Source organism: Aegilops tauschii, chromosome 1, assembly GCF_002575655.3.
Source record: "Aegilops tauschii subsp. strangulata cultivar AL8/78 chromosome 1, Aet v6.0, whole genome shotgun sequence".
Lineage (NCBI taxonomy): Eukaryota > Viridiplantae > Streptophyta > Magnoliopsida > Poales > Poaceae > Aegilops > Aegilops tauschii.
Window position 1 is genome coordinate 314,384,535 of NC_053035.3, and position 18,776 is coordinate 314,403,310.

Below are 18,776 nucleotides of genomic sequence, written 5' to 3' on the forward strand. Positions count from 1 at the left end.
GCCGAAGACAAGGACGCCGAGCTGAAGGCGGCCCTTGCCAAGGCGGCCGATCTGGAGAAGGCGCTCGAGGAGCGCGACCACGCCATCGAGCGGGAGCGGCATGGTACGTTGCTTGAGGCGCAGCACCTGGAAGAGTCCTTCTCCAGTAAGTGCTTTTTCTTGTCGTTTGCCGGGTCGGGATCCGACCTTTCTTCCTTGTTCTTCTTCTTCTAACTCGCTTCTTCCTTTGCGGCAGGGGCCTTCCCAGAGACGCAGCGGCTGGCGGAGGAAGCCGTCCGCTATCAGCGCGACCAGACCGACGTCGTTGGGTCCGGGACGGATCCGCGGGTGGCCTGGACCTTCCCGGAGATCATCGCCGCCGCTGAGGCCCGGCTGCAGGTCCTGGGAACGCAGTTGGGGCGACTGTCCCAGGCCGGCACCGCAATGACGGCGGCCCTATGGCCGGACTCCGTCCAACCGAGCAGCTTCTCGCGCCTGGCGCGTTGGTTGGAGATGGGGCCGGACCGGCTTGGCGAGTGGCGCGTCTCCGCCGCTCGTGCCAGTGCTGAGATGGCGCTCCGGTTCGCGCTGTCCTGGCATCCGGACCTGCAGCTGGACGCGTTGATGGGCCAGCGGGCCGGTTCGGAGTAGCTCTTGCAAGAGCAAGCCGGCCGGATCGCCTCCCGGGCCAGCTACATCGCCGAGTTCGCCTTCCACGACGAGTTCCATCTGGAGCGGACGGAAGACGGCAGGGCCGTGGACGGCGACGACTACGGCTTGCTCCTCCACGATCCGAAGGGGAGCTCGGAGGAGACGGGCGTCTACCGCGACGCGGGTGCTGAGGAGGACACCGGCACCTCGCTGGACCCGGAGGCCGCCAGGGGAGAGCCGTCGATGTCGCGACGCGGCACTGGAGATGCCTGAGACACTTTGTGTAAAATCTGTTAAATAACAGGTCCACCCACCCACTGGGGGTTTTAGGGTGTAATGAACTCGGGCCGTGGGCCTTTTCTTAAATACTTGTGTAGATGTCGTGGGTGCTTTTGCTTTTTGCCTTCCGTTTTTTGGACCGATTTCATGCGCTTTTCCTTTCTCAAACCTCCCCCCCCGCGAGTCAGACAGCCAAGGCTCCGGTCCGTGACAAGGAGTTCGGTTCTTTGAGAGGAGCGCGCAGGACTTGGGTCCCTCGAAACATTGAGCGCGAGCGAAACACCCACTGGGCCGGCTGGCAATCCGGCGAAGCCGGTTGGTGAGCAGCCGGTCGTGCGGCTGTTCATTTGATGAATGGTGGGCCAGGTTGATCGACCCGGCAGCCTTTGACTTAGTGTATGAAGCGTAAGGGAGCTTTGGCCCGTTGTGCTTGCCAGCCGACAACCAAAGCTGGATCTGTGGCTTTAGGGCGAAGTGGGGGACCGCGGCATCCTAACTTTATCAGGAATCACCAAGTAAGGCGGCGGGGTGGCGACCGAGCCGGCCAGCCCCCGAGCCCCCGGGTCGAGCGAGTCAGACCGGTGGCCGGGTTCAGTGGTATAGTGATGCAAGAAAATAGTGACACAATAAATTGGTCGGCAAAAGGCAGCCCCCGAGTCTCGTTCGGGGATCCCATAGTTTCATGCGTTTACAAAAGGCGATAATACATACGCTCGTGCAGGCAACTGTAAAACGGGCGGAGGAGTTCCGTGTTCCACGACCGGGTCGTTTCTTCACCGGCGGTGTCCTTCTTGCGCTTCCTTGACTTGCGTGCGTCGATGAGGTAGTAGGCGTTGCGGTCGCGCAAGGCCCTGCTCAAGATGAATGGGCCCTCCCATGGAGGGGACAGCTTGTGCTGGCCTGCCTGCTCTTGGACGAGTCGGAGGACGAGGTCGCCCTCGCGGAACGCGAGGGGCTTGATCTTCTTGCTGTGGTAGTGCCTCAGGCCTTGCTGGTAGATGGCCGAGCGACTGAGCGCCAGGAGGCGTGCTTCTTCGAGTAGGCCGACGCCATCTTCGCGGGCTTCTCTGGCTTCGGCTTCGGTGTACATCGCGACGCGCGGCGAGTCGAACTCGACGTCGGTCGGGATGACGGCTTCGGCTCCGTAGACAAGGAAGAACGGGGTGAACCCGGTCGACCGATTCGGCGTGGTGCGTAGACTCCAGAGAACGGCTGGCAACTCGTCAAGCCAGCTATCGGGTGAGCGGATGAGTGGCTCGACGAGTCGCGGCTTGACGCCGGACAGGATGAGTCCATTGGCCCGCTCGACCTGCCCGTTGGACTGCGGATGCGCAACGGGGGCCGGGTCGAGGCGGATGCCGGAGACGGAGCAGTATTGCTCGAGCGCGCCCTTGGCGAAGTTGGTGCCGTTGTCGGTGATGATGCTGTTCGCATGCCGTAGCGCACCGCTATGTCCTTGATGAACCGGACGGCTGTTGGCCTGTCTAGTTTCTTGATTGGTCTTGCCTCGATCCACTTGGTGAATTTGTCCACTGCCACCAGCAAGTGCGTCATGCCGCCTCGAGCGGTTTTGAAGGGTCCCACCATGTCGAGTCCCCAGACCGCGAAGGGCCAGGCGATCGGTATGGTGCGGAGTGCTGACGCCGGCTGGTGGCTGCGTTTGCTGAAGCGTTGGCATCCCTCACACTTGAGGACGAGCGACTCAGCATCTTGGAGGGCCGTGGGCCAGTAGAAACCATGGCGGAACGCCTTGGCCACCAGGGATCGTGATGCGGCGTGGTACCCACACTCGCCCTGATGTATGTCGAGGAGGATGTCGATGCCCCGTTCCTGCTCGACGCAGCGCTGGAACACGTCGGTGGAGCTGCGCTTGACGAGCTCGTTGTTGATGATGTTGTAGGCGGACGCCCAGCGCTGCACTTGCCGAGCTTCGGTCTCGTCCATGGGGAGAACCCCGTTCTCCAAAAATTCTGATATTGGGAGGGCCCAAGATGGAGCCGTAACCACGGCGAAGACGGCCACCAGGGTGGGTTCCGAGTCGGCAGCCCCCGAGCCGGGTTGAGCAGCCCACGGGTCGGGGATGGCGACGGCCGGGTCCGGGACGATGGTGGCCGGGTCGAGCTGAGCAGCCCCTGGGCCGGGTTCAGCAGTCCCCGGACCGGGTTGAGGTGCGGCCGGGTCGTCTGGAACATGGATGGACTCGGAGTCCGGCGATGGCTTGACGGACGGCTTGCGCAGGTGCTCGAGGGAGACGTCGGACGGGATGGCTTGTCGTGACGAGGCGATCTTGGCGAGCGTGTCGGCTGCTTCGTTCTCCGCGGGCGGGACGTGGAGGAACTCGCAGCCCTCGAAGGATCCGGACAGCTTCTGGACAAGGAAGCGGTAGCTTGCCATGTTGGAGTCGCGGGCGTCCCATTCGCCGGAGCACTGCTGCACCACCAGGTCCGAGTCGCCGTAGCACAGGATGCGCCGGATGCCGAGTTCCTTGGCAAGCCGGAGGCCGTGCACAAGGGCTTCGTACTCGGCGACGTTGTTGGAGGCGGCGAAGTGGATCTGGAGCGCGTAGCGGAGCCGGTCGCCCTTCGGGGAAGACAGTATGATGCCGGCCCCCAAGCCGAGTCGCATCTTGGACCCGTCGAAGTGCATGCGCCAATGCGTCGAGTCAGGAGGCGGCGGCAAGTACTGGGTCTCGGTCCAGTCGGCGAGGAAGTTGGCCAGGGCTTGAGACTTGATCGCGGTGCGGGGCTCGTAGAGGATGGTGTGGCCGGCTAGCTGGATCGCCCACTTGGCAACCCGGCCAGAGGCATCCCGACACCCGATGATTTCTCCGATAGGCGCCGTGCTGACCACGGTGACAACGTGCTCTTGGAAATACTGCTTCAGCTTCTTGGCGGTGAAGTACACGCCGTAACACATCTTCTGGTAGTGTGGGTAGTTCTGCTTGGAGATGGAGAGCACCTCGCTCAGGTAGTAGACTAGGCGCTGGACGGCTTGGATCTTGCCCTTCTCTGGTCGCTCGACCACCAGCACCGTGCTGACCGCCCGCGAGGTCGCGGCTATGTAGAGCAACAACGGCTCCTTGTCGGTCGGCGCGGCCAGGACTGGTGCGGTGGAGAGCATGCGCTTGAGGTCTTGGAAGGCCTCGTCTGCCTTGCCGTTCCATTCGAACGGGCTCGTCTTCTTCATCAGCTGGTACAGGGGTAGCGCCCTCTCGCCCAGCCGGCTTAGAAACCGGCTGACCGAGGCCAAGCATTTGGTGAACTTCTGGACATCTCGCAGCCGAGCCGGCTTGCGCATGCGCTCGATGGCCTTGATCTTCTCCGGGTTCGCCTCAATGCCCCGTTCCGAGACGAGGAAGCCGAGTAGCTTCCCGGCCGGGACGCCGAAGACGCATTTTTCTGGGTTAAGCTTGACCTTGTATTCGCGGAGGTTGGCGAAGGTTTCCTTTAAATCGTCGAGGAGCGTGAGGTGCTGCTTGGTCTTCACCACGATGTCGTCCACGTATACATGGATATTGCGGCCGAGTTGCGGCAACAGGCATTTCTGCATGCAGCGCTGGAAGGTGGCGCCGGCGTTCTTCAAGCCGAACGACATGGTGATGTAGCAATACGCCCCAAAGGGCGTGATGAAGGACGTCTTCAAGGCGTTGACCGGGTCTAGCTTGATCTGGTGGTAGCTGGAGTAAGCATCCAGGAAGGACAGGAGCTCACACCCGGCGGTCGAGTCGGTGACTTGGTCGATCCGCGGGAGGGCGAATGGATCCTTGGGACAGACCTTGTTGAGGCTGGTGTAATCGATACACATGCGCCAGGTCTTGTTCTTCTTCAGGACGAGGACTGGATTGGCCAGCCACTCGGGGTGAAACACTTCCATTATGAAGCCGGCCGCCAAAAGCTTGGCGACCTCTTCACCAATGGTTCTTCTCTTCTCTTCGGAAAATCGTCATAGGGGTTGACGGACAGGCTTGGCGTCCTTGCGGACGTGAAGTTTGTGCTCGGCGTACTTCCTCGGGATACCCGGCATGTCCTTGGGGGTCCATGTGAAGATGTCCCGATTCTCACGGAGGAAGTCGACGAGCTCGCCTTCCTATTTGCTGTCGAGGCGGGCACCTATGACAACGTATTTGCTGCAGCTGGGGTCTTCTGGGTTGAGCTTCACTTTCTTGGTCTCCTTGGAGGGCTTGAAGGCGGCCTCGTCGGCCGGGTCCAGGGTCGGGATCGACGCGGCGGAGGCCTCGCCTGCCAGGGCGACGATTCGGTCGAGCTGGCGCCGCTCCTCGGCAATGACCAGCGACTCGGCCAACTTGGCGCCGTCTCGGGCGCACTACAGGGACTTGCGGTAATCGCCGGTGATGGTGATGAGGCCCCTGGGACCCGGCATCTTCATCTTCAGGTACGCGTAGTGGGGAACCGCCATGAACTTGGCGAGCGCGGGCTGGCCCAGCAACGCGTGATACACGCTGGACAGGTCCACCACCTCGAACCAGACCGATTCGCGCCGGAAGTGGCTGCTGTCACCGAACAGGACATCTAGCCGGACCCGGCCAATGGGGGAGCAGGAGAGGCCAGGCACGATGCCGTGGAAGATCGTTTCCGGTTGGCTCCAGGTCCTCGACCTTGAGGCCGAGCTTGGTCATCGTGTCGCAGTAGAGGATGTTGATGCTGTTGCCGCCGTCGATGAGGACTCGGGAGAACTTGCATGTGCGCCGCGCGACGATGGTGGGGTTGAGGACGAGGGTGTAACCACCGGACTCGGCATGACTGCCGGGTGATCCTCCCGGGTCCAGGTGATCGGGCGATCCGACCAATGCATGAACTCCGGCTTAGCCGGGACGACGGTGTTCACCTCCTGCCGAAGGAGGCGCTCGCTGTGCTTGTCGTCGCCGAGGCTGGTGAAGACAACGTAGGCCGCGCTCTGGTCTGGGTAGGCATCATCGCGCATCGTGCCGCCAGCTGGAGGCGGCGGTGGAGGCGGAGGCGGCTGTCCCGCGCCTGGAGCCGGAGCCGGAGGGGGCGGGACGTCGCCCCTCATGATGCGCTTGGTGATGCCGCACTGCCGAAGCGTGTGCTGGAGGGTCTTGCGCCGCTGTGGTGCTTGCAGGGGGCGTCGAGCATCTGCTCGAAGCTCATGGCGGGTTGCCATGCCGTCTTGCCGATTTGCCGGCGTTTCGCCGCCGGGTCCTCCGCGGGCTCGGTGGCCGCGATGAGCCGGTTGTCGTGACGCGGCGCCGGCTGGTCGGCCTTGCGCTTGTTGTTCTGGTGATGCTGCTGCCGGCTGCTTTCGCCGGCCGGCTTCGGAGGGGGAACCGGCTTCGCCTTGCCGACTTCATCCAGCGCCACCTGGATCTTCATGGCGGAGTCGGCGTTGGCGTACTTGTCTGCCGTCACCATGAGCGCGGCCATGGTGGCCGGCTCGGAGCGTAAGAGCTTGTCCTTGAGGAGGGTGCCGTCTCGGCTCCCGCTGACGAAGTACTGGATCGCCTGGACTTCATGGACGCCCTGTTCCGGAGCTCGGTCAGCGCGCGAGGTACTCGCGACCAGTCTCCGTAGGCCCTTGCACGCACATGGCGAGCTGGCTAGGGCGGCCGGGTCGCTTGTAGGTCCCCGTGAAGTTGCGGACGAAGGCTTCCTCGAAGTCCACCCACGTGTTGATGCTGCCCATCGGCAGGCTGTTCAACCACGTGCGGGCCGACCCTTGGAGCATGAGCGGTGCATAGCGCACGGCGAGACGACGAGTGGCACCGGTGATGCCAATGGCCGTGGTGTAGTCGGTGAGCCAGTCTTCTGGCTTCACCGTCCCGTTGTACTTGGGGGTGTCGCGGGGGAGCATGAATCCTTTGGGGAAGGGCTCCTCCCGGATGCGCGGGCCGAAGCATGCCGGCCCGATAGCGCCGCTCTCCTCCACCTCCAGGGAGCGAGCGAGCTGATCGAGGCAGTGGCGAGCGTCGGTGTCGTCGATGGCGCGCGGGCCGAGTCGACTTGCGGCCAGGCCACGGGGGGCCGGGTCGGTTGGAGCCGAACGCCGGCCATGCTGGCCGGGTCCGCGCTGGATCTCCAGGATGGGCTCGTCGCCCAATCCACCGCGGCTGTAGCGGCCGGGTCGCGCCGAGTCCGGGCTCGGCCGGAGTGCGCCTCGCCGGGTGGCGAGGAAGCGGTGTGCAGAAGTTCGCCGGGCCCGCCAAGGCGGGCGGAGCCGGATCCCGCCGGCTTGGTGAGTTGGTTGAGGCGGTCCTGCTGGGTGTTGGCGGCGTGGAGGAGTTCACGCATCCGCCCGATGCGCTCTTTCAGCTCCTCACCCGCGAGCTGGTCCAGACCGGCCGCGACCGCCTGGGCAGCGCGCATGTTCTTCGCTGGGGTCTCGTAGACGGTTGGGACGGCGCCGAGGGCCCGGCCGATCGCTCCTCCCCGGGCACGCACATCGGTGACCCGGCTTGGCTCGGCCGCGGCGGGCGTGAATCCGTAGGCGGCGTCGCGCTCCAGCTGAGCGGCATCCAGGCGACGCTGAGTGGCGGCGAGCGTCTCAGATAGGTCCAGCATCTGCTGGCGCCTTTCCTCGAGCTGGGTTCGGGCCTCAGCGACGTTGATGGCGTCGACGTCGGTGCCGGTGGGGCGCGGAGGCTCTGCATTGCGGCGCGCAACGGATCGGACGGCTCGATCCGATCCGCTGCGGCCCTGGCTTCGGCAGCCTTCCTCGTCTTGCTCGACGAGGAGGCGCCGTCGCCGGTGACGAAGACCTGCACAAGGACGTCCATTGCCCCGGCGGAAACGCCGCCGCTGAGGGAGAGGGGAGAGTCGGAGTAGCTAAGCACCTCGCTGGGGTACTCGTCGGCCGCGAACGCATCGGAGATGCGCAGCGCGGCGAAGGAGGCGGCAAGCGCGCCGACGACGTCGTCCGCCAGCGCGACGGACTCGTCGGTGTAGGAGAAGGGCCCCGTCTGAAGCATGCTCCCGGCCAGCTCGTCGAGCTGCCCCACGGTGGGCGCCAACTGTCGTGGTGGGCGCACGGCAGATGCCAAGGGATGGCTAAAGAGAGGAGGAGGCTCGAGGGCGCTGGTGGACTCCAGAGGCGAGGTTGGCATGAGCGGGCGCGGGACGCTGTACATGCCCAAGTTCGGGGCTCTCCGGAGAGATAATACCCCTAGTCCTGCCGAGTGTAGTTGGATGATCGATAGTACAATGTTGCTCCTGGAGCTGTATGGAGGAGGAAGGGAGCTGGCCAAGGCTTGGGCTGCTCCTTCACTCCGGTGTTGCTGTTTTGTGGCTAGTCCTTCCGCCCGCCCCCCGAATGACCGTGGGCTCCCGGGGGTTTTATAGTCCAACCCCCCGGGGGTACAATGGTAATGTTACAAGTCGGTGGGTCCATATTGTCGGTGTCCGGGGACCCGGGCTGGGTCCCGCTGAGGGCTTGTGGTTCGCCGGGTTCCCCTAGGTGCGGGCCCCGCAAGCTTAGGGGGACTATGCGCCGTCTTGTCGATCGTCAGGGCGTGGCCGAGTTGAGTCGCGTACAGTGCTCTCCGTTAGGTTGCCGCTTGTTGTCGTCAGCGGTGAGGGCGGGGGCACTGTAGCCACGCCGGCCCTGTTCAGCGAGTAGGTGAGGGGCACTGTTGCCACGTTCCTGCTGACAAGAGGCATGGGCGGGGCACTGTTGCCTCGGTTATCGTTGATTGAAGTCTCGTCCCCATCATACGGCCTGGATGGGACGGGAGTTGACCCGCGGCTGGATTGCGTAGCACGCCATGGGTGGCGCTGGCTTGTCGAGGAGGCTTTGGCCGTGCCGGGTTCGGCTGTCTTGCGCTAGTTGTTGAGGCCGAGCCGACGTGTCTTGCCGGGTCGGCTAGTCTGCCCCGGCTTGCGGGGCTTGGCCGGGTCGAGCGACCCGGCCAAACGCGTGCCAGTATTGAGGGGCGGTGCCAGCCCCGTTGTTTTTTTGAAGAGGATCCGGGTTCCGTTGCCTGCCCGGGGTCCACCCCCCCGATAGGGGGATTGCTGAAATTTGAGATGGGCTCTAGGCCCATATAGCAATTTCTGAAAAATCTCTAAGGGCCCATGTGGGTTATATGGCACTAGGTGTAGTGGGAAGTTAGTCCCACCCCGGAAGTGGTAGAGGAGTTGGACCTCCTTATAAGGGTTTCTCTTCTACATGCTATTGGAGCTTGAGAAGAGAAGAGGCCCTCGCGCACTCCTCCTCCGCCGCCCGCCTCGACACGCCACGCCTCGTCACGACGCGCCGCGCCGCGCCGCGGGTTGCGGGATTGAGCCGAGCCGAGCTCACACCTACGCGCTTATTTTTGCCAGTCACTAACGGAGAGTTCTCTGACAGCTGGGCCACGATCTGAGACGTCGGATCGTGGGCTGTCACGGACTCGGACGTGGGTCGAGCCCACGTCTCTCCACGCGGCTGCGCCTATATAAGTGTGCGGTGTCTCCTAACCCTAGCCGCCACGAACAGATTACATCTGCTCCACGCGCACGCCCACCGTCGTTCCCTTGCTGCTGCTGCCGGTGACTCCATCCCGTCCGCCGCGTACACGGTCGACGGGAGAGCAGGTCTCCGAAACCACGCCCTTCTGGTTCCTGTACAGGGTGAAGGGCGATTAGGTTTTTGGGCAGCGATTACGCGACTGCTCGCTTCCGATCGTCTACTTCCTCTACATCTGCGTCGCCTTCATCATCACCATGTCCACCGACGCTGAACGTGCCGCCGCCGAGAAAGCTGAAGCCGACAAGAAGGCCGCCGAGGACGCCGCTGCTGCCACCAAAGCCGCGGCCTCTGCATGGCCTACTGGAGGGTATAACTTATTTATCCCGCTCCTACAGTTTTCTGTTTTAGCCATGCTAGCGTTATACGTAGATCTTTCTGCAATTAGCGCAGCATGTGCTAGCTTGACTGAATATCAGTATGCGTCTATTTGTGTCAATGCCATGCTAGTGTTTTACTCATGGATTAATTTAATCGAGAAATTGTCTATTTACTCAACAATCCAAAAACCTATTATGTGTAGGAATTTCTCGGCAAGTGGCTTTGCCGCTGCACTGAAACCGAATAAGTTTAGCGGTTCGTATTTTAAGCGTTGGCAGACTAAGACCACTTTATGGCTCACGGTTATGAACGTGTTCTGGGTCACCGGTGTCTCCACGGGAACGATTGCTCCTGAACAGGAGAAGGCGTTCAAGGAGGCTACCGTTGTGTTTCTCGGAGCAGTTCTTAGCGTGATCGGAGATAAACTGGTCGATGCATATTTACATGTGCATGTCGCCAAGGACTTGTGGGAGGCGCTCGAATCTAAGTTCGGGGCAGCCGATGCCGGGAGCGAGATGTATATTATAGAGCAATTCCACGATTACAAGATGGTTGAAAACCGTCCTGTATTGGAGCAGGCTCATGAGATAATATGCATTGTTAAGGAGCTTGAACTTCTTAAGTGCGAGTTACCGGGCAAGTTTGTCGCGGGCTGCATAATCGCTAAGCTCCCTAATTCCTGGAGGAACTTTGCCACCACTCTGAAACATCAGAGGCGTGAATTCTCTGTGGAGGATGTCATTGGCCATCTGAGTGTTGAGCAGAATTCAAGGGCAAAGGACTCGCATAGAAAAGGGGCCGAAGGGACTTCTGTCGCCAACATGGTGAACCAGAAGAACTTCAACTCCCACAAGCCCAAGGGAAAGAACGGTGTCCAACACAATACCGACTTTAAGAAGAAGGGTAAGAAGACCTTCAAGAAGAACAAGAAGGACGAGGGTTGCTTTACTTGTGGTTCGGTTGAACATTGGGCCAACAAGTGCCCAAACAAGTACAAGAAGTCAGGACAGGACTCCAAGTCCGTCAACATGATTGTGGACAACAATGAGAATGGTGCACCTGGGTACGGTAATTTATTTACTATTTTTTCAGTGTTTCAGCCCACCGATTGGTGGGTGGGCACAGGTGCAGGTGTACATGTGTGTGCTGACATTTCATTGTTCACTTCTTACCAGGTCACAGGCCACGAGTCCGTATTGATGGGGAATGGCACGAGTGCTTCTGTTCATGGTGTTGGCACGGTCGATCTGAAGTTTACTTCGGGAAGGATCGTGCAGCTGAAGAACGTGCAGCATGTCCCCGCCATCAAGAAGAACCTCGTTAGTGGCTCCCTTCCATGTAGAGAAGGGTTTAAGTTGGTTTTTGAGTCTAATAAATTAGTTGTTACGAAATATGGAATCTTTGTTGGAAAAGGTTATGAGAGCGGAGGGATGTTCCGCCTTTACCTCGCAGATTTTTGTAATAAAGTCATGAACCATGTTCATTCGAATGTTAATGAATCTGAAGTTTGGCATTCACGTCTTTGTCACATTAGTTTCGGTGTTATGACGCGGCTAGCCAAGTTGGATTTAATCCCGAGTTTTACTTTAGCCAAAGGTTCTAAGTGCCTTTCATGTGTGCAAGCTAAGCAACCTCGCAAGCCTCACAAGGCCGCGGAGGAGAGACACTTGGCACCATTAGAACTCATACATTCTGATCATTGTGAGATGAATGGTGTGTTGACTAAAGGTGGAAAGAAATACTTCATGACATTGATAGATGATTCCACTAGATATTGCTATGTGTATCTGTTAAATACTAAAGATGAGGCTCTACACTACTTTAAAATCTATAAGGCAGAAGTTGAGAATCAACTTGAAAAGAAAATTAAACGAGTCCGGTCAGATCGTGGTGGAGAGTACTTCTCGAGTGAGTTTGATTCCTTCTGTGCGGAACACGACATTATTCATGAGAGGACGCCTCCCTATTCACCCTAGTCAAACGGGGTTGCCGAGCAGAAAAACCGTACTCTAATTGATTTGGTTAACGCCATGTTAGATACATCGGGTTTATCCAAGGCATGGTGGGGGAGGCTATATTGACGGCATGTCATGTCCTGAATAAAGTTCCGACAAAGGATAATGAGATCACTCCCTATGAGAAATGGGCAAAGAGAAGGACAACACTCTCGTGCTTGCGTACTTGGGGCTGTTTGGCGAAAGTCAATGTGCCGATCCCCAAAAAGCGTAAGCTTGGACCAAAGACTGTGGACTGCGTTAATTTGGGCTACGCTAAGAACAGCGTTGGCTATAGATTTCTAGTAGTGAAATCTGAGGTACCTGACCAGAGGGTCGGTACAATTATGGAGTCTAAGGATGCTACATTCTTCGAGGATATTTTTCCTATGAGAGATATGCAAAGCACTTCTAGACAGGAATCTGAGGAGACTCCTGAACCTGCCATCCCTATGGAATATTATGAACAAACACATGATGAAAATCCTGAGGAGGATGACGAGGAAACCCTTGGTAGGGGCAAGAGACAAAGGACTGCAAAGACCTTTGGTGATGATTTCTTCGTGTACCTCGTGGATGATACTCCTACTTCTATTTCAGAAGCGTATGCCTCTCCAGCAGCTGACTACTGGAAGGATGCGGTCTGTAGCGAGATGGATTCCATCATGGCTAACGGGACATGGGAGATCACTGAGCGTCCCTATGGTTGCAACCATTGGGATGTAAGTGGTTGTTCAAAAAGAAGTTTAGGCCCGATGGTACGATCGAAAGTACAAGGCTAGGCTTGTGGCCAAGGGTTATGACCAGAAAGAAGAAGAAGATTTCTTCGATACTTATTCACCTGTGGCTAGACTGACCACCATTAGAGTATTACTCTCGTTGGCGGCCTCGCATGGTCTTCTCGTCCACCAGATGGATGTTAAGACGGCTTTTCTGAATGGAGAGCTAAATGAGGAAATCTATATGCAACAGCCAGATGGCTTTGTGATAGATGGTCAGGAAAGAAAGGCGTGTAGGTTGCTGAAATCTTTATATGGCCTGAAGCAAGCACCTAAGCAATGGCATGATAAGTTCAATACAACTCTGACATCTGTTGGTTTCGTTGTTAATGAGGCTGACAAATGTGTATACTATCGCCATGGTGGGGGCGAAGGAGTTATATTGTGCTTATATGTTGATGACATACTGATATTCGGAACCAACCTCAAAGTCGTTGAGGAGGTCAAGTCGTTTCTGTCTCAGAACTTTGAGATGAAAGACCTTGGTGTGGCTGATGTTATCTTGAACATCAAGCTACTGAGAGATAATGAGGGTGGGATTACACTTCTGCAATCCCACTATGTTGAGAAGGTGTTGAGTCGTTTTGGATATTCGGACTACACACCATCTCAAACACCATATGATCCTAGCGTGTTGATTCGAAAGTCCAAAGGCACGGCTATAGATCAATTGAGATACTCTCAAATCATTGGTTCACTGATGTACCTAGCGAGCGCAACGAGGCCTGACATCGCGTTTGCTGTGAGCAAACTAAGCCAGTTTGTTTCCAAACCAGGTGATGCACATTGGCATGCTGTTGAAAGAGTTATGCGCTATCTGAAAGGTACTATGAACTATGGACTTCACTATACCGGATACCCGTTGGTACTTGAAGGGTATAGTGATGCAAATTGGATCTCTGATGCTGATGAGATGAAGGCCACAACTGGGTATATGTTTACTCTTGGAGGTGGCGCTGTTTCCTGGAAGTCTTGCAAGCAAACGATCTTAACGAGATCGACAATGGAAGCAGAATTAACAGCATTAGACACATCTGGTGTCGAAGCAGGATGGCTTCGAGCTCTTTTGATGGACTTGCCATTGGTTGATAAACCGGTTCCGGCTATCCTTATGAACTGCGATAATCAGACTGTCATCACCAAGGTGAAAAGTTCAAAGGACAACATGAAGTCCAACAAACACATAAGAATGAGATTAAAGGCTGTCAGAAAATTAAGAAACTCCGGAGTGATAGCGTTGGAGTATGTCCATACGGCTAAGAATCTGTCAGATCCCTTTACGAAAGGGCTATCACGTGTTGTGATAGATAATGCATCGAGGGAGATGGGTATGAGACCCACATGAGTTGCCATGGTAGTAACCCAACCTATGTGATCGGAGATCCCGTGAATTAGGACCTGGGAAATAAAGCCAGTGGTGAACTGAGGAGAGTAACTATACTAACCCACTCCATTGGAGATGCAATACTCTCGATACTGTATGGTAGGATGACTACTGTCTTAATGTGTTCCGAAGCTTATATAAGCAAGATGCTATCCTACAGAGCGATCTTTGGAGGAACACACCTATATGAGCCCGACTGCTAGTCACAGTCTATGAGATTGGGGTGATCTCTAGTAAGCTCATGAATAGGCCAGGAGTGTGACTTATATGCTCCACCCGAGGGGTCACCCTTCGGCAACCTAGTACTAGTAAGACATGTGGTGAAACTTCTTTACGCCAAACTGACAATTCAAGGCATAGTCCATTGTTCAGTTGTGAAGGAGTGTAGCTACTTGCTCTAGGTGAAGCTCAACCTTAACAGGTCTTCACTGAAACACTGGTATATCGAAGCAGTAATTGGAACAGAGGACACAATGGGCCCTCGAGATCTGGTGGGGGATTGCTGAAATTGGAGATGGGCTCTAGGCCCATATAGCAATTTCTGAAAAATCTCTAAGGACCCATGTGGGTTATATGGCACTAGGTGTAGTGGGAAGTTTAGTCCCACCCCGAAAGTGGAAGAGGAGTTGGACCTCCTTATAAGGGTTTCTCTTCTACATGCTATTGGAGCTTGAGAAGAGAAGAGGCCCTCGCGCACTCCTCTCTGCCGCCCGCCTCGCCAAGCCACGCCTCGTCACGACGCGCCACGCCGCGCCGCGGGTTGCGGGATTGAGCCGAGCCGAGCTCACACCTACGCGCTTATTTTTGCCAGTCACTAACGGAGAGTTCTCTGACAGCTAGGCCACGATCTGAGACGTCGGATCGTGGGCTGTCACGGACTCGGACGTGGGTCGAGCCCACGTCTCTCCACGCGGCCGCGCCTATATAAGTGTGTGGTGTCTCCTAACCCTAGCCGCCATGAATAGATTACATCTGCTCCACGCGCACGTCCACCGTCGTTCCCTTGCTGCTGCTGCCGCCGGTGACTCCATCCCGTCCGCCGCGTACACGGTCGACGGGAGAGCAGGTCTCCGAAACCACGCCCTTCTGGTTCCTGTACGAGATGAAGGGCGAAGAGGTTTTTGGGCAGCGATTACGCGACTGCTCGCTTCCGATCGTCTACTTCCTCTACATCCGCGTCGCCTTCATCATCACCATGTCCACCGACGCCGAACGTGCCGCCGCCGAGAAAGCTGAAGCCGACAAGAAGGCCGCCGAGGACGCCTCTGCTGCCACCAAAGCCGCGGCCTCTGCATGGCCTACTGGAGGGTATAACTCATTTATCCCGCTCTACTGTTTTCTGTTTTAGCCATGCTAGCGTTTTACGTAGATTTTTCTGCAATTAGCGTAGTATGTGCTAGCTTGACTGAATATCAATATGCGTCTATTTGTGTCAATGCCATGCTAGTGTTTTACTCGTGGATTAATTAATCGAGAAATTGCCTATTTACTCAACAAACCTTTCCCCCCGGTAAATAATTGTTCCGAGCGTGTTAAATAAGAGATGGAGAAAGGGCCATGTGTGCTCTCCTCTCCTGTCCGCCACGTGCCGGGCAGGAGGATGCTTGAAGCGGCTACCGCCCACCGGCACGGCAGAGAATATCGCGGTCGCTGTTGGCATGTCGCGTCGCCGGTGCGCCTGACGCGGGCGACGGAACGACCCGTCGGTGTCGGCGTCTCGCTCGCGGTCATGGTCCCGCGCTGCTCCCCCCCTGATAATAAATCTATATTGAACTGTTCCATGTCCAAGGAGCACGCACGTCGATCGGAGAGGGAACAGTTCGGATCAGAGACGCGACAGTTCGTTCGAGCGACGGATGAGCCCAACTTGCCCATGCCCTTTGCTTTGCGCGGTCAAGCGCGGCAGCCCTTCTCCGACCGACCGCGTCGGCGTCGGCGTGGAGGGGTGGTACGGCACTAGTCATAAGGATCTGCGGTTCTTCTTACCAGCGCGACGTATCTCTGATCCAGAATCCCGGTCTTTGTAGAATGCTGGATAGGTGATCCGCCGAATCTTGATCCAGAATCCCGGTCTGGTAGAACGCTGGTTTTGCCTTGATCCGTCGCAGGAGTTATCACAACTCAAATGTTCGCGTCCCGTTCCTCTCCAACAAAGGAGGAAAAAATTCTAGCTCCCTAAAACTCATTTTTTGTTACATTTTCTTTAGAAAGTATGCTTGTATAGTTGTATTCATATCACGAAACAATACAAAATCCTAAACCCGTACAAGCACGCACTAACACACGCATGTTCAAGCAGAAAAACGAAGAAACACCCTAAAACAAGCAGAAAAAACACGAAGAACTCCGGAGCTCTATGCCATCACCCATGAACCTTGTGAAGGATTCCCGCAACAAAAGAATCTGCAATCAGACCCAAGCAGAACATCATCTTCAACCACGACATCATTGCCGCCACACTGCTCCACCTTTTCTTTGCTCCGGCACCAAAAAGACGACGACACTTGTGCATCCAGCAAGCCTGCATCAGCCTTCATCATCAGTGGCTTTGAGTACCGCCATATGTGCCCCTTACGAATGAAAGAGAAGTAGGATCCGTTTCCAGCGCCGTGGTCGGGCCAGTCGCCCGGGCAAAGCAGGACATCCTACGGCAGCAGGACAAAGAAAAAAGACAAATAACAACAGTAGATCATACCAACGAGGAGGAAGAAGAAGCTTCGTCTCTGCAAAAACCATCAACCACCCCAAGGACTTGCCCGTCCAGTGCCTGTCGACCTTCAGACATCATAGCCCGCGACCTCAACGAGATCCAGGAACCCCTCTGGCACCAAGATGAAGACAAGAGCCCCGCTTGACTGCGCACGAATCCCGGGGAAACCTATTCGGACACAACACCATCGCAACGGCCTCGGCAGCGTCTCTCTCAACCCTAACCCTACTATGAACATGACGGCGATCGAGCTCGGGCGCGGGCGCGACCACGGGCAAGCAGCCACGAGCTCAGGCGTGGCCCCGATGACAGCCGAGCTCGGGAGCGGCGCGCGGACACGACGGCAGTGGCATCTGGAGCGGCGACGACGGCAGGCGAGGTCGGGCGCAGCCGCGGCCTCGCGGCCACGACGGCATGCGAGCTCGAGCGGCCCACGGGTGGCGGAGGGTGAAGGGAGAGATTAGGACAGAGAAGAAAGAGAATGGGCGTGGATACGTGGTGATTCTTTGTTGGTTAGCCGGATGTCCGGATTTCCGCAAAGCTCCCCTACTTTTGTTCCGAAAATACTAGAATCTGTACGTCCGGACTGCTCCGAGGACATAATCGTGTTTTGTCATGATATTTCTCCATTGTTGGAAAAAAGTTCACTGGCGTGCATATTGTCGGCAATTCGACGAAACATCCCGTTCGGTCACGGGAAGCATCGGCGGAACAAGTACAACAGGGAAGGTACAACCCGTCACAAAGCGAAATGTCCCACGATTAAGCTACGATCACGAGCGCTTCCTCTTCGCTCAGTTGATGTTGTACATTCAACAACCATCAATATCACCTTGTCTTATTTTCCGTCCATGATTTTATTCACTGAGTCGGAGCTTGAATCCGACGACAAATCATCAAAAAAACATTAACTTCGCCATCGGATCCATCTACATATGATGTGAATCCTATCTCATCTCATTTTCCCCACACACAAAAAGAGAGAATCCTATCTCATTTGCACGAATCTATGATCCGCAAACTAAATCTAAGAGAAAAATATTGGGAAATTTACCACACGGCAAGTTGTCAAGGTCGCGTGGCAGAAGGTGTGACACGGTCGGGCAACTGGAAGAAGGCGCGGTCCTACGGCGAAGCGCGGGTGGTGGAGGAACGGGCCAGCGAAGGCAACATGGGCAAAAGCATGGCTGCCCGAGCGTTGGAGGTGACTGGAATTGAAGGGGCGTGTAGTTGTGGACGGCGAGGGAAGTAAACACGCGTCTTGAAATGTTCGTGACACCAATAGTTTGGCAGATAGATGGTGTGCCATATCGTCTTGTCCAACCTCGAAATATGAAGGTTAGCAGGCTTGATATGAAGCACGTCCAAATATTACGGGGATCAAAGGCGGAATGACGAAGGTTAGAGCGCCATTTTATCCAAAAACATCATATTAACGGTTATTATAGGGCTCTTACAAAACTGTTTATTTGTTTCGTCTTTCTCCATGCAAATCTGAGTCCAATTTCATGGAAACCTCCAGCTAGTTTATGATCGCACGGTCATCCTCCCTCATTTCCGCCTAAACTTTGTTGTGAACTCACGCGAAATTTCTTCATTACCATGCCGTGACGGCGTGACCCATGAAATCGCACGGAAATGTCCCTCTTTCTAGGCCACCGCGACAGCTCTCAGGTTTGACTTCATGGAAGGACCTACTCGACAGTACAGTTGCGTCACCGCCAGATGTGAGCACCCTACTCGTCCGACCGTCCGTCCGTCCAGCAGAGCGGATGGATGGATATGAAGCCGGTGCCCCTGCAAGTGCGGCATTGAAAGCATTGAATCTGTCAGCCGTGCAGGACGGACACGATTGAAACCGGGTACAAGTGTCGATCCTCCCACTGCACCGGGGCTCGGGCTGCATACTGTCACGCTCCATGGCGGTTTTTTCTAACAGGAGCAGATCAGTAAAATAAACGACGGTACTACTGAATGAGCTGCCTGCTAATTCGCACACTGTACTGTACACAGGAGGATGGCTCCTCCAGTCCTCCTCCCCTTCATCCCAGTCTACCTCCCCCATCACCGGTCGCGGCACCCACTCCTGCTCCTCGCCCGGCCTGCAACCTCGGCGACCGCCTGGTCCATGCCTAGTGTAACAAGATTAGACATGAGAGAATTGGCATAACATTGTGTATCGTATTGAGCCTCTCGGCTGG

At 56.6% G+C, this 18,776-nt stretch overlaps 1 protein-coding gene across 1 annotated transcript in view; it reads left to right on the forward strand.

Moving 5' to 3' along the window:
- The window catches only part of LOC109779979 (phragmoplastin DRP1E), a 28,096-nt gene extending 17,194 nt beyond the window's left edge, over positions 1 to 10,902 (forward strand). Inside the window, exon 16 of the mRNA XM_073496883.1 lies at positions 10,884 to 10,902. The gene's annotated coding sequence lies outside the window, so the exon portion shown is untranslated. The remainder of the gene's footprint in view (positions 1 to 10,883) is intronic.
- The last annotated feature ends 7,874 nt before the right edge of the window (positions 10,903 to 18,776 follow it).